Source organism: Perissodus microlepis, chromosome 3 (assembly GCF_051167445.1).
Source record: "Perissodus microlepis isolate ML-2025 ecotype Zambia chromosome 3, ASM5116744v1, whole genome shotgun sequence".
NCBI lineage: Eukaryota > Metazoa > Chordata > Actinopteri > Cichliformes > Cichlidae > Perissodus > Perissodus microlepis.
The window spans coordinates 48,108,478-48,122,898 of NC_140463.1; the positions used below are offsets into that span (position 1 = coordinate 48,108,478).

At 41.4% G+C, this 14,421-nt stretch overlaps 1 long non-coding RNA gene across 1 annotated transcript; it reads left to right on the forward strand.

Annotated features, from left to right (window-relative positions):
• The first annotated feature begins 9,293 nt into the window (after positions 1-9,293).
• On the forward strand, positions 9,294-13,939 carry LOC146391716 (uncharacterized). The gene is made up of 3 exons (XR_014798652.1): positions 9,294-10,298; positions 12,566-12,754; positions 13,258-13,939. It is a non-coding gene; the product is annotated as an uncharacterized LOC146391716 (long non-coding RNA).
• The last annotated feature ends 482 nt before the right edge of the window (positions 13,940-14,421 follow it).

Sequence of the window (14,421 nt, forward strand, 5' to 3'; positions counted from 1 at the left end):
AACTTGGAGTAATTAGGACCCTACACCACCGGGCAGAACATGTTCCCTCTAAGCCTGAAGGAAAAAAGAAGGAGCACACACATGTAAAGGAAGCACTCAAAACGTGCGGCTATCCTAAATGGGCGTTCTTAAAGTCAGCAAAGAGGCACAGAAAAGAAGACCAGACACCAGCGAGGGAGGATAAGAAGGACAGACGCAACAACATTGTCATCCCCTATGTAGCCGGTGTATCAGAAAAACTTAGGAGAGTTTTCTCCAAGCATGACATCCCGGTGCATTTCAGACCCAGCAACACGCTCAGACAAAAACTGGTTCACCCGAAAGACAAAACGCCAAAACACAGACTTAACAATGTGGTGTATGCTGTACAGTGCAGCGAGGAATGCCCAGACCTCTACATTGGAGAGACCAAACAGCCACTTCACAAGCGCATGGCACAACACAGAAGAGCCACCTCCACAGGACAAGACTCAGCAGTCCATCTGCATCTTAAGGATAAAGGACACTCTTTCAAGGATGCCAATGTTCACATTTTGGACAGAGAGGACAGATGGTTTGAAAGAGGAGTGAAAGAAGCCATCTATGTCCACTGTGAGCGACCATCTTTGAACTGAGGCGGGGGTTTACGACACCAACTCTCTGCCATCTATAATCCAGTTTTGAGATCCCTTCTCAGACGCCTTAACGCCCACTCACATCCTGGGCCATCTGACCTCAGGAATTCGCATGATAAGGTGGGGCCAGGTTTCACAATGAACACACCCGAAACCCTGGCTGATTGGGACCCACACCCAGTTTCACACCTTGGCTCAGGCGATTAGAGGTTCATCAGGAGGTCCTTTTGTCCCTCTGTGGGGGGGATACTCCCACTAGGTTTATATCTGGGACTCTCCACCATTTGACCTTAGAACTGAAGAAGCTTCTCGGATGAGAGGTGAAACGTCTTCAAGTAACTTAAAGAAGTCCAGACGCTTTTCTTTGCAAGCTCCTTTGAATAGCCTTAAATGTGTGCAAGAGTATTTTTGAAATTGATGCGATATTTGACCGGGAGCCAGTGAAGCTACTGCAGGACAGGAGCGATGTGGTGGATAGAAGGGGTCCTGGTGATGATACAGGCAGCAGAGTTCTGGACGCGTTGGAGCTTGTGGATGGATTTTTGAGTATAAAAAGAACCTGAATAAATACAAATAAAGGGAAAGAGCTGTCCAAACCTCTGTCTCTGACCATCTGTGTTAACACTTGAAATGGGAAACATGTAAATGTAACAAACATGTTAAAACATAAGAAATCAGGAAGGGGCAAAAAAAGCATTTTGCTAAAAAAAGATTTAGAGCAGAAGTTTTTAAAATGAAGATATATTGCATTTATTTACAATTAAAAACACACAGAGCAGAAAGTGTGTTACTGTTTTACATCCACAGACACACAAGAAAAGAAGCAGGCAACATGAGGTCAAGTTATGGCAATTTTATTTTTGTATGTCAGTACATGTATTCAGAATAGAGTTTTTAAAAAACAAACAAACGTCCCAAGTAAAGTTTGGGGGGATTTTTGTGAAAGAAAGGTTGAGAGAGGGGGAAGGAGGAAGATGCTGCTGGGTCAGTTCTTTCTCAGCAGTCTGCTCCAGAATCCCCTCCTGTCCTCGGCTTGCTTTTCTTTTGCCTTCAGCTCTTTTAAGGTTTTGTTGAGCTGCTCCTCGGCATCTTTAAATGTTTCTTTCAGCTGCTGTTTGGCCAGTTTCCCTTTGTGTTTGAGGAGCTCTTTAGCTTCCTTTTTGTGCTTTTGTATTTCTTTAAGTTCATCTTTGCAGCCTTTCTTGCTCACCGTCGTTTCTTTCTTGAATACCTTCAACTCAATTTTCTCTTCTGCAAGTTCCTCTTGCACTTTCATCAGTTCCTTCTTCATGTTTTGAGTGTAACTCTTTGTATCTTCCATTTCTTTCTTTGCTTCCTGTATTTTAATTTTCTCTTCCTCCAACACTTTTTGAGCTTCCAACAATTCTTTCTTCATATTTTCAATCTCATTTTCTGCCTCGTGTTTACATTTTTTCTCCTCTTCAAGTTGTTGCTTCACATGCAGTAATTCCTTCCTTAGTGTTTCAGCTTCAGCCATTACATTTGCAGCTTCTTGTGTTTCCAACTGCATTTTCCTTTTTTCCTCTTCAAAAGCTTCCTGCACCTCCTGTAATTCCTGCATCACATTTCCTGCCTCCTTCTTTGCAGTTTGATATTTATTTTTGGCTTCTTGTGCTGTGCTTTTCTCTCCCTCCAATGCTTTTTGAGCTTCCAACAGTTCTTTCTTCATGTTTTCATTCTCGTTTTCTGCCTGTTGTTTTCTCATCTTCTCTCCTTTAAGTTTGAGACCCACATGCAGTAATTCCTGCAATACTACTTCAGTTTCAAACTTTGAATTTTTAGCTTCTCCTCTTGATTTTTCTGCCTCTTCTTTTAATTTGACATTTTCAGCCTGTATCATTTGAAATTTAAAATGAATCAGCTGTACTGTATTGTGAGGTGAAGCACTCGCCGATCCTCTTCTCCATCTCCCTTCATTCATTTTGGCCTTTTAAACAAAGGAACCAACGTTTTGTAGAGGAGTGAAGTGAAGTTTTCGATGTTTCTTCGTCAACTGTCGTTTGTCCTGCACAGAGATGCTGCTGTAGATGTGTCTCTAGCTGTGTCTGGATACAATGAAACATGCTGTAACTAAGTGCTTGTGTTGCACAGTTCTACTGAACATTCCATTTCATGCATGCTCCGCCCACATGGTCAGGAATGTCAGGTGCTGCATCTCCAAATGCTGCTCCCGTTGCCTAGCAATAACAGCTGTTTACTTTTTGGGGTCTGGTTCATTGTTTAATAAAGAAAACATGTCCAAGTATTGGGTGCTGAGGCTCAGCGCATATTCTAGCCTGCTGTGTGGGTGGGCAGCTAGAAATCACTGGTGGGCAACATGAGTGAGGAGAAAACTGGAGCAGCCAAGCAGGGAGCTGCAGGTTGCTGGTTTGAGTCTCTGTTCAGATGCTGGTGTCTCCTCTCTCTGAGATGTCTGCAAACAGTCCCAGATAAAACAATAAGGATAATAAACAAACACGTGACTAAAATAACAATTATGACTCTGATGTGTTTCATGTGTAGCAGGATGGCCTCTATACAGCAGTCGCTGCAAGCATCCCCATCGCCACACTTACGTTTCTTTAAGCAGGCGTGCTGGGCTCCTCCTAAGGAAAGTTTGAAACTTCATTTCCTTCATGCTGGTGAACTTTTTACCAAATATTTTCATCAAAGCTTCTCCATCACTGACAGGGATTGTTTGGATCTTCACACTCATCTCCACCAACCCTAAAAAATGAGTCTCACTTTGCTCATATAATGCCAGGAGTGTCTCCATATTCCACAAAAGTCTATGCAAACATGTAACAGTATCCCATATTCATAGAAATATTATTGATATTATAACAAAAGCTGTCACCAACACAATTGTCCCAAGTGCTTTTTTAAACAGGATTTTCAACCAGAGGATTTCCCTATAGCTTAATTTTTTTTCAATATTTTGTACACAACAACAGAATCATTTCAGAAAAACTCAAAATGACTGGTGTCAATATTATTTGCCCCACAAAAAAGGTCAAATATAAAAAAATATTGCAAATATTGCACAGTGAAAAGGCACTACAGCTCAGTTGTTCCCACTCGCCTTTGTCCTCCTGTCTCCCCTCCCTCTCCCCTCCAACGAGGAGTTAAACAGTTTGATGGCGTGTGGGACAAAGGAGTTTTTAAGCCTGTTGGTTCTTGACTTTGAGAGAAGCAACCTGTCGCTGAATAGGCTCCTCTGATTATTTACGAGCACGTGCAGAGGATGCCCAGCATTTTCCATAATGTCCATCAGTTTCTTTAATGTCCTTTTCTCTGCCACTGTCACCAAAGTGTCCAGCTTCATGCCGACCACAGAGCCAGCCTTCCTGATTGGTTTTTCCAGCCTGGATGAGTCCTTTGCTGTGCTGCTCCCCCAGCACACCACAGCATAGAACAGTACTCCTGCAACCACCGACTGATAAAACATCCTCAGGAGCTTCCTGCAGATGTTGAAGGACCTCAGCCTTCTGAGGAAGTACAGTCTGCTTTGGCCTTTTATGTACAGGTGCTGCGTGTTGCATGACCAAACAAAACTTTCAGTGCACTGTGAAAGTAAAAAAACAAACAGACAGGAAGGCCTAGTTAGGACATATCTAAGCATGCTCTTCATCTTGGAAGGGTAATTCAAACCAAAACTAATTGGCAGGTTCAACTTGGTAACAAAAGAAAATGCCTCAGCCAGATAAATCCCCAAAACATTCATCCATCAGCCACACACACCACATAACACTGCTGTTCTATTAGATAATGAGTTTCTTCCCATGTAAGCAGGTGTGTGTCATGGTAAAACCTCCCCCACACATCAGAACCCAGAATCTATTAGTGCCACCCATTTTAAACCCTCTCTACAGCATTCTGTTTACACCTGCTATCATTCAATCATCTTTCCTAACATAATACTAGTCCACTAGTTTACATATCACCTCTCATCCCACTAAGTGAACTGGACAAGATGATAAAACAGAAAGGCATGCTTAAGATGTTATCTGGTCTTCATTGCATGTGTATATGTCTTAATAGGATTAATGCATTTTCTGTTTGTGTGTGTGATTTTTGTGTGCCTCTCCTCCTTGCAGTGTTTCAGACACTTTTCAATTCTCCACTCAAAGGCAGTCGCTTTTCCTCCCCAGGTTCCTTAGCCCAATTTGATCTCCCACACTAAACAACAGCGTTCTTCCATGTCTCCTCCCCCTCCTTCCACTGAAGTCTCGTCTCCCCCCTTGCAGCAGTCCATTGCATCTCCATCCATCCAGTCATGATGATGGTGTTTTCTCCTTGCTGATGCCTTTTGCACATACTGCTGTTGCTGCTGGACCCCTCGCTGCTCAGGATACTGCTGTTGTCTCTTGACCTGCCATGTTGTTGCTTTTGGATCTGCATTTCTTGTTTTCAGGGAGACGTTAACATCCTTGGAGCTTGCTTTTCGGGATGAGGAACACATGGAAGTGAAGCTGTAAAACAATTCAGCCAAAACTCGTCCTGGGTGTTTCTAATGATGTTAACCTATTATTTTACTCCGACCGCCGCCTGTGGAGATTGATCCAGGTCTGCTTCCCACCTGCAACTGACACACTGAGACATTTTGATCATTCTCATCACTACTTAAATCACACATCTCCCCTCACTTTTGTTTTTGAGCCAACAGAACCACGTCATCTGCGAAAAGCAGAGATACGATTCGGAGATTCGGAGGCCCTGGGGCAGACCCAGGACACACTGGAGAGATTATATCTCTTAGCTGGCCTGGGAACGCCTTGGTGTTCCCCCAGACAAGCTGGAGGAGGTGGCAGGGGAGAGGGAAGTCTGGGCTTCTCTGCTTGGGCTGCTGCCCCCATGGTCCTGGATAAGCGGGAGAAGTTGGATGGATGTATGTATGGATGTATGTTATATTTGAAGTGCTTACAACTCATAAACAATGATGTCTGGAGACCAGAGCTCCCTCACAGGTAGAGAAGTCTTAGTGACACCATCACACTCCTTGGGGTCCCAGACCAGGAACTAATTGTGCCAGTACTGCCACAGAAGTAATTGTAGTTGTTTTTAAATCTCCAGTGTAACATTTAAATATGTGAGCAGCTTTTTACAGTGTCCATGGTTATTCCTGTTATAAATTTTACATTTAGTGAGTACTTACCAGTCTCAGCCACAAGAAAGTAGTGAGTATCTGTGTTTTGTCATTCTGAAATACAGTGAATATTAGTAATCCTGTTACAGATTGAATTGAGCCTGGTTTGATGGAGATAAATGAGTAGGAAGCAGCCTCTCTGTTGCCAGAGAGCTCTAGCTTTAGTATTATATTAGAATTTCTTTAATTTCATCCATCTCTTTGAGGGGACTCCTGCAGATGGGTGAGCTGTAGCTAACCTGTATACAGTCATGGGGAGTTTTTTGTCTGGCCGAGGAGGGGAACGCCTGCCGACACCGGAGGCAAAATCCTGGGTGTTTGATTCCCCAGGCCTGTGTTCGAGTCCACTGTCTGGAACCATTTCTGCGTACCACAATGTTCGTGGAGTGGCGGTGTTCAAGCAAGGAACCTCACGGGGGACGCCTCGTGTAGCAAAATGGGATCTAGATCCAGTAAAGCGGCGGACATTCCACTGGGCAGCCGGATGACAAACTCCTGTGTGACTGTATGGCAAGAACTGTGGGTAAAAGTATGTTGTGTTAGATGGCAGAGAATGGTTGTGTGGGAAAGGGTTCACTCAGCATGAGTCAGTTGAAAGTTAGAAGAGCAGTTGGAGAGAAAGGAAAAGAGATGTTGAAGAAGTGAGTTAATAGGTTGACGTGTGGTAGAGTTGGATGTCTCGAGACCACTTTTACGTGGTCTTGGTCTCGACAGACTTTGGTCTCGGTCTTGCTTTCTCAGATCGACATAGTGTTCGGGAGATTTGGAGTCAACCATCGGCGGAGCGGATTTGATGTTACAATTTGATGTTACACTGTTAGCCTTTGCAGTAATTTCCATAGCTTAGTACTGCAAAATCAACAGTAAAAAACTCTAAAGGATGTTTGCAGTTTGGTACTGTAATTTGCATGTAATTGTGGGAAAATTCCATGAGATTACATTATTTTTACGGTAACTCACCGTACTCATGGAAACAGCTGTAAAATACAGCAAATGTAACAATTGGTGATGTTACTGAGATTATACTATTACACCATCCGGATTTCTGTTGTTTTCTACTGTAGATCTAAGAGTAATTACTTAAATCCTCATTCAGAGTGTATTACCATAAAATGCAATTCATTGTGAGAGTAGTATCACATGTAAACTACAATATGCAGCATCATTTTTAACTTAAGGAGTAAGTTGCAGCTACACTATTTGAAGTATTTGAAGTATACCTGAAGTATACTAAGAAGTACAACGAAATACCCAGCAAGCATTGCAGTGCTTTAACTGTAAAATTAAAACAACTATGAAACAAATAATTGATGTTTTAAACAAGAATTTGTCACAAATTCTTGTGTAATGTCTTTTACCTTTTGAACAGAGTAACAGGGTGGCAAAAAATGTTTAAACCGTGAGTGAAAAGGGTTAATAGTTAATACACCTCAACTCTCAAATCATTTTCTCACCTGTTTGCAATATAATTCTGGTACGTGAACTATGAGTGTAGTTCTCTGCAAAGGAAGCCTTCTTGACAGGGACTAGAAAGAGAGAGCAGATTTCTCCTGTTTTGGCTTCCCTTCATTGGCTTCCTGTTAAATCCAGAATTCAAAATCCTGCTCCTCACATACAAGGTCTTAAATAATCAGGCCCCATCTTATCTTAATGACCTTGTAGTACCATATCACCCTATTAGAGCACTTCGCTCTCGCTCTGCAGGCCTACTTGTTGTTCCTAGAGTATTTAAAAGTAGAATGGGAGGCAGAGCCTTCAGTTTTCAGGCCCCTCTTCTGTGGAACCAGCTTCCAGTTTGGATTCAGGAGACAGACACTATCTCTACTTTTAAGATTAGGCTTCAAACTTTCCTTTTTGCTAAAGCATATAGTTAGGGCTGGACCAGGTGACCCTGAATCCTCCCTTAGTTATGCTGCAATAGACGTAGGCTGCCGGGGATTCCCATGATGCATTGAGTTTTTCCTTTCCAGTCACCTTTCTCACTCACTATGTATTAATAGACCTCTCTGCATTGAATCATATCTGTTATTAACCTCTGTCTCTCTTCCACAGCATGTCTTTTGTCCTGTCTTCCTTCTCTCACCCCAACCGGTCGCAGCAGATGGCCCCGCCCCTCCCTGAGCCTGGTTCTGCCGGAGGTTTCTTCCTGTTAAAAGGGAGTTTTTCCTTCCCACTGTCGCCAAAGTGCTTGCTCATAGGGGGTCATATGATTGTTGGGTTTTTCTCTGTATCTATGGAGCGCCTTGAGGCGACTTTTGTTGTGATTTGGCGCTATATAAATAAAATTGAATTGAATTGAAATTGAATTGATAGTTGGAACTATTATCTGACTGTCTGGGGAATGGAGTGATTTGTTACATGTGAAAAATATGTTTCAACTGGATTTTAATTACTATGTGTTAATCAGAAGTAAGCCAAATATAAACTAAAAAGTAAATCAATAGTATACTTGTAAGTTTAGTATTGTGTTAGAGTAGAGTATATTTTAAGTATACTCTTATAGACTGGAAAGGACATTATGCTAGTACAGTTATAGTGAACAAAAAGTACATCTAAAAGTTAATTTCAAGTATACTTCTATATACTAAAACGGGGGCCAATGTAGTCCCAAGAAGCATTTGTAGTATACTTACTAGGTAAAGTATACTTAGACTGATTTCCTTTCTATATGTTACATTTAGAGTAATGTTTAAAAGTTACTGCATTTAGCAGGGTGTAGCTTTTTCTCTTCTTATTCTTTTTTATACTGGAACTTCATTTTATTTTTTATAAGGTGGTACTTTTAAGACACCTCTGCTTAACTCCAGTGAACTAACCAGAAATCCCGGAATATGCTCTGGTGGTCATTTTACACAAGTTCAGGTGTCACATCCATGAAACCTACACCACTAACCAGCATCAGTCCTACAACTTCACTCTCAAATTTAATAAATTCTGGGACAAGCAGAAACTGTATTTTTAGCGGTGCATTTTGTGGCAGGACAGACTGCTATTAAATGCTCTCCTATAGAAATAATTCCCTTGTAGCACCACTTCGTCTCGGTTCAGAAGAGATGTCCTGGATATACATGATAATGTAACACGGGTGTTTTTGTTTGTTCATGTTTAGCGCGTTGGGTTGTGTTTTTAAAGCGAATGTTACGTTTTTAAAGCGTTTTATGCGACAGGTGTGTGTAGCACTTGTTACACATCTCAATGGGAGAGCCATAGTCGACACCACACCTTTACCTGACGTACAACGTGACGTATGGCGCACACTTTCAAAACAACAATGGCAGATAGAAGATATTGATCGAGGCGGTTAATGCTCCTTTCGCTGGTTGCCAACCACCATTAAATAACAACAAGAAGAAAATATTGATCTGCTTTTCTTAGTTGTGCGTGTTTAAGACGCGATTCAGACTCAAACAAAGCTGCAAAGCAGGAGAACAACATGACCATCAACTATTCTGTGCCACAGTCCCAGTTTGCTGCAGCACATAGAGATGATGAGATTGTGGAAGAACAACAGAGACAATTTACGGACCGTTAAGATGTGCAACTTAGAAGCAGTCAGAGGTAACTGGATGGAGTTCAATCAGGTCAAATGCACAGTTGGTTGGATTATATCTGAAGATCGTATGCTATTCGTGCTAACTCTGCTAGACTCCAAATTTCTCATCCAATTAATGCGGGAGTATCTCAAAGTAAATGAAACATCTAAACTTAACACTTTTTCCCTAAGACTGACTGACATGGGAAACATTGAAGTTGAATTGGAATCAGGGAATCAGTCTGAAGGTAAGTGTTTTTTCACTTATTCGAGAGAAGTCAGAAATGTGTTCTCATTACTGTTTGGTTTGATTTTTCAGCTACCGTGCCAGGTTATTTTCCAATCAAATGCTAAGACAAAATGTCAATAGATGATAGAAACATGGATGCTTGCAACAGGTAAATCGGCGAACTAACGAGGTTACGCCCATTTACCATGCTTAAAGGTGGTAAATGGTCGGTGTTTTCAGGTGTACTTGTACTACCTGTACAGTGCGGGGTGCTGACTAAGTCAGGCTAAACTCATTCAAGCGTCGAGCTCAAATATTTTTTCATTTTTGTGGACTGCTCACTTGTCTTTACTGTGCTTTTTGTCGGCACACATTTTGTGTTCATTGAAGCCTTTTGTGAATCATTTTGATCATGTCAAAACTGGGAATTGGTCCCTATTGACAATACTCTTATTTTGTTTCGGGTTGTTTTTTTTTGCATTGCATATGTCTTTTGGATAGGTAATTTGTCATTGAAGTTTTTGCAACTATGTTTATTTGTAAATTTTGTGGCTTCCGTGCACGGAAATTTATATTGTTCAGTTTGCATGTTAAAAGCCACAAACATGTAGCTAACTATAGGTTTTCCTGTGGAACTGAGAACTGCCCTGCCACTTTCAGAACATTTCCTGCCTTTCGTTCACATATGCATAGGAATCACAGAACCAGAAGGGAGGCCACTGAGGAGGAGTCCTGTAAGTTCACTGGTGACCTCAGCTGTCAAGTTCCTGGATGTGGGTATGCTGCACAAAACCTCACAACTCTTTGTGCCCATCTCAGATTTCACATGAAAGATGGGAAAAAAGTATTATGTCCATTTGAAGGTTGCTCTAAATACTTCAGTGTCCGAACATCATTTTCCAGCCATATTTCTCGAAAACATAAGCAGACAGTTCAGCAGTCAAGGCAACAAGAAATTGGTGAAATTGCCATAATACAAGGACAGGACACAGTTAATCTATTAGAAGACAGGGATTCACAACACAATACTACTGATGAAGATTGATTTCTAGATCGATTGGCTTTATTTTATTTAAAAATGCAGGCTAAAATGCTCTTGCCAACCAGCACTATACAGTGCATCATAGAGGAATTTCAGGATCTTCACAGCTGTGCAATGCACGATGTTGTGGCAAAACTGTCTGACAAACTGTCTGTATTTAATATTCCACAGGCAGAAGTGGATAACATCATTCAAGAACTTTCACAGAATGATCTCTTAACACTGTACAATAAAGGTGTGTTGAGATCTGACAAAACAAGGAAGACATTTTTCAAAGAAAATTTCAGTTATGTGGAACCCACTCAATTTTTTTTAGGATCTGACAGTACAGGCAAACAGCGTTATTTTCAGTATGTGCCAATTAAAGAAACACTGAAGTCTCTCTTGAGACAACCCACAATACGGGAACAGTACAAACAGTCAAAACTACGCCGATCACCAGACATGGTTTTAGAGGATGTCTCAGATGGTCAAAATGTCAAGGATAATGCACTTTTACAGCACTATCCATCATCTCTTTCACTCATTCTCTACCAAGATGCATTTGAAGTGGTTAATCCATTAGGGTCTGGCAAAAAGAAACATAAAATCCTGGCAGTGTACATGACTCTAGGTGAGATCTTGCCACACAACCGGTCCTCTGTTGATGCAATGCAACTTGTTCTGCTTTGCAGGAACACTGACTTCAAAACTTTTGGCCATAACAAAGTTTTTTCCAGTCTTATTGCAGACCTTAAAGATATGGAAGAGACAGGTGTTCTGGTAGAGGATGGAACCATAATGAAGGCAGCTTTGATAGCCATCTTAGGAGACAATCTGGGCTCCCACTGCATAGGTGGTTTCACTGAGAATTTCAGCTGCAGCAAACATTTTTGCAGATACTGCTTAATTGACAGGGAAAACTTTATCAATGATCCACTATCACTTGGACAAAAAAGAACAGCTGATAACTATAAAGACAGTGTTGAGGTCCTCTCTACAAGTGACCACTCGGTTGTGAATGGCATTAAATTTGACTCTGTGTTTAATTCACTGAAGTATTTCCATGTGTGCTCTGGGTTACCTCCATGTTTGGGCCATGATTTATTTGAAGGAGTGGTTTCCAGTGACTTGTCGCTATATATTGATACCCTTGTGCAAGTGGAAGGGCATTTCACATACAACCAGTTAAACAGAGCAATTGTACAGTTCAAACACGTAGGAAGTGGCAGCACAGAACTGGTGTCTTCTACGACTTCTGCATCTGTACATTGGTGAAAAGATAAAACATCCTGTGGATAGTGAGGTTTGGCAGTTATGCCTTAAACTTAGAGACATTGTTGATATTGTATGTGCCCCCAAAATAAGTCACAATGACATTGCCTACCTAAAGATACTGATAGAGGACTATATACATCTGAGACACAGTAGGTTTCCTGACAAAGCTTTAAAAGCTAAACATCACTATTTGTTACATTATGCAGAGCTTATCCTTCACTTTGGACCACTCATTCGTTTGTGGACCCTTAGGTTTGAGAGCAAGCACTCGTATTTCAAAGCATGTACAAGAACAGTGCACAACTTCGTCAACTTATGCAAGACTCTGACAGAAGGAGAAGCAAGTGATTACAATCATCATCTTTACAACGCTGTCATTCAAGAAGCTGTGGCAAAAGCCGGCTGCACTAATCAGACCACTTTGGATGTGTCAGCAGTTGTCCACAAAGGTACCAAGTATGTGAAAGGCTATGTTTCCATTGTAGATGACACTGATGATGGCTTGGTTTTTTGGGAAGATAGCTGTTATACTTGTTAACGATTCTGGATTGTACTTTGTGCTCGAGTTGCATCACTCAGTACTTCTCATTGACCTTGGACTTCACTGCTTGCGTTGCCCTACAGAAAGAAGTGTGTGTGTAAATGCTGACAGTCTGATGGATTATTACCCACTACCACTTTATAACATGGCAGGCCTTTTTGTTGTCTCCCTACACCATTCAGTTCCCTCTTAATTCTTTTTCAGGGATGGAAATTGAAGAGGAACTCACAAGGCTCCTGCCGGCACTAGACAGAGAGAAAATAATCTGCATTGTAGAACATCTGACGGACGTTATTGGTGTACAACAAAAAAGTGATCTTTTGTTTGTGGAGGCAGAAGATCTCAAACCCTTTCTCACACCAATTCAAATACTACTTCTTGCATTTAAAGGAGGTTTGTGTAGGTTCTGTATAAATCATAGACTTGAGTCTATGATTTGAAGGTCACTCATAGACTCATATGTCACTGATTAGCTTGATTAGCTTTTTTTTTTCTCTTCACCATACTACACATGTACTTTGACAGTATAATAGTGAAGAGCGTTTTGGGGCTCACATTGTCCGGTAGATAATTAACACGGAAAACATAAACAAAAGTAGACACTAAATCTAACACCATTAACCTTTCATTGGTAGTGGTACAACTAAGGGTTTGAAATTGTGACATACTGTAAAATATATTGACTCAAGGTCTTTTAAATGCAAGACCTTGAGTTTGTAGTTCTTTTGCAGTCCTGGGATTGCTTCTTTTCATCTTCAGACAAGGTCCCCAAAACTGCCTTGCCGTTACTACTCAATCCTAATTGAAGGGTTCATCTTTTAGTGAGGACATATTTGTTGACATAGTAGCTTTTTAAGGTAGCTTTTCCAATGATCTTTATTTATTTATTTTTTTAGATGGCAACAGACCAGAGAACCTGAATGACACCATTACTCTGGAGCCTTGCCCTGCTGCATCAGCTGAAACATCAAGCCATCCACCTCACCCCTCCTCCTCCACGTCCACCACTATGTACAACCATTACTCCAGCTCTTGGGTCTCACACTTACAGATTCCTTGGGAAAGATTTCCACTCCGACTGTCGCATGCAATCAGAAGAGGAGACAGAGCTCATCCAGAGGACAGGAGAAGTATGGTCAGAATTGTTGTGGAGGCCATGCAAGTTCACTGCAGAAACCCTAAACGTGCATCATGTGAAGAAGTTGCTAAAATCATTGTAAACAGATACCCTCAAACATCTGCAGATCTTACTGAAAAGGGAGAAAGACTGGGTTGTGGACATTATTCACTACTAAGAAGCATCAAATCGTCTTCGTCAAACAAAGAGAACCAGGAATGAGGAAGACTGCAGTCCCAACAGTAGTGCAACCCCACCTAAAAAAGTTAGATGCCTTGTTGATAGCTGACCCACACTGATCACAGAGATGCTTTTTGACCCCACTGTGAAAGAGTTCATGTCGTTTTAAGTCACCTGACGTGGGGAAGCTTCTCCCACATTCTTTGCAGTATTTCAGTTTGTCGCCAGTGTGTTTACGTTGATGTATTTTTAGGCCGGCTTGCTGACTGAAAGTCTAAAATACTTAGTCATTTGTTTAATTGTAATTTAGCATTATATAACTCACATATAAAACTATCAATTGTAATTTTAAATGGTTTAAAAGCATGTAGAAGAGCATATTTAGGCAAGTACATTTCTCCTTTTGTTATCAAGAAACACAGACAAAAAGGAAAAAAAACTGAATCATTGGTCATTGGTCCCCACCAATGCCAAAACGAAATCTACGCCCACTGTCTCTTCCATTGCCGTTTCACTCCAAACGTAACAAATGTCCAACTCAGACACTGTTCTCAATTTGCATTCACACACAGTGAAGTTGCAGCTTGTTGGAAACGCATCTCCATCCATCCAGTCATGATGATGGTGTTTTCTCCTTGCTGATGCCTTTTGCACATACTGCTGTTGCTGCTGGACCCCTCGCTGCTCAGGATACTGCTGTTGTCTCTTGACCTGCCATGTTGTTGCTTTTGGATCTGCATTTCGCGACAGTCAAGTGGAGGGT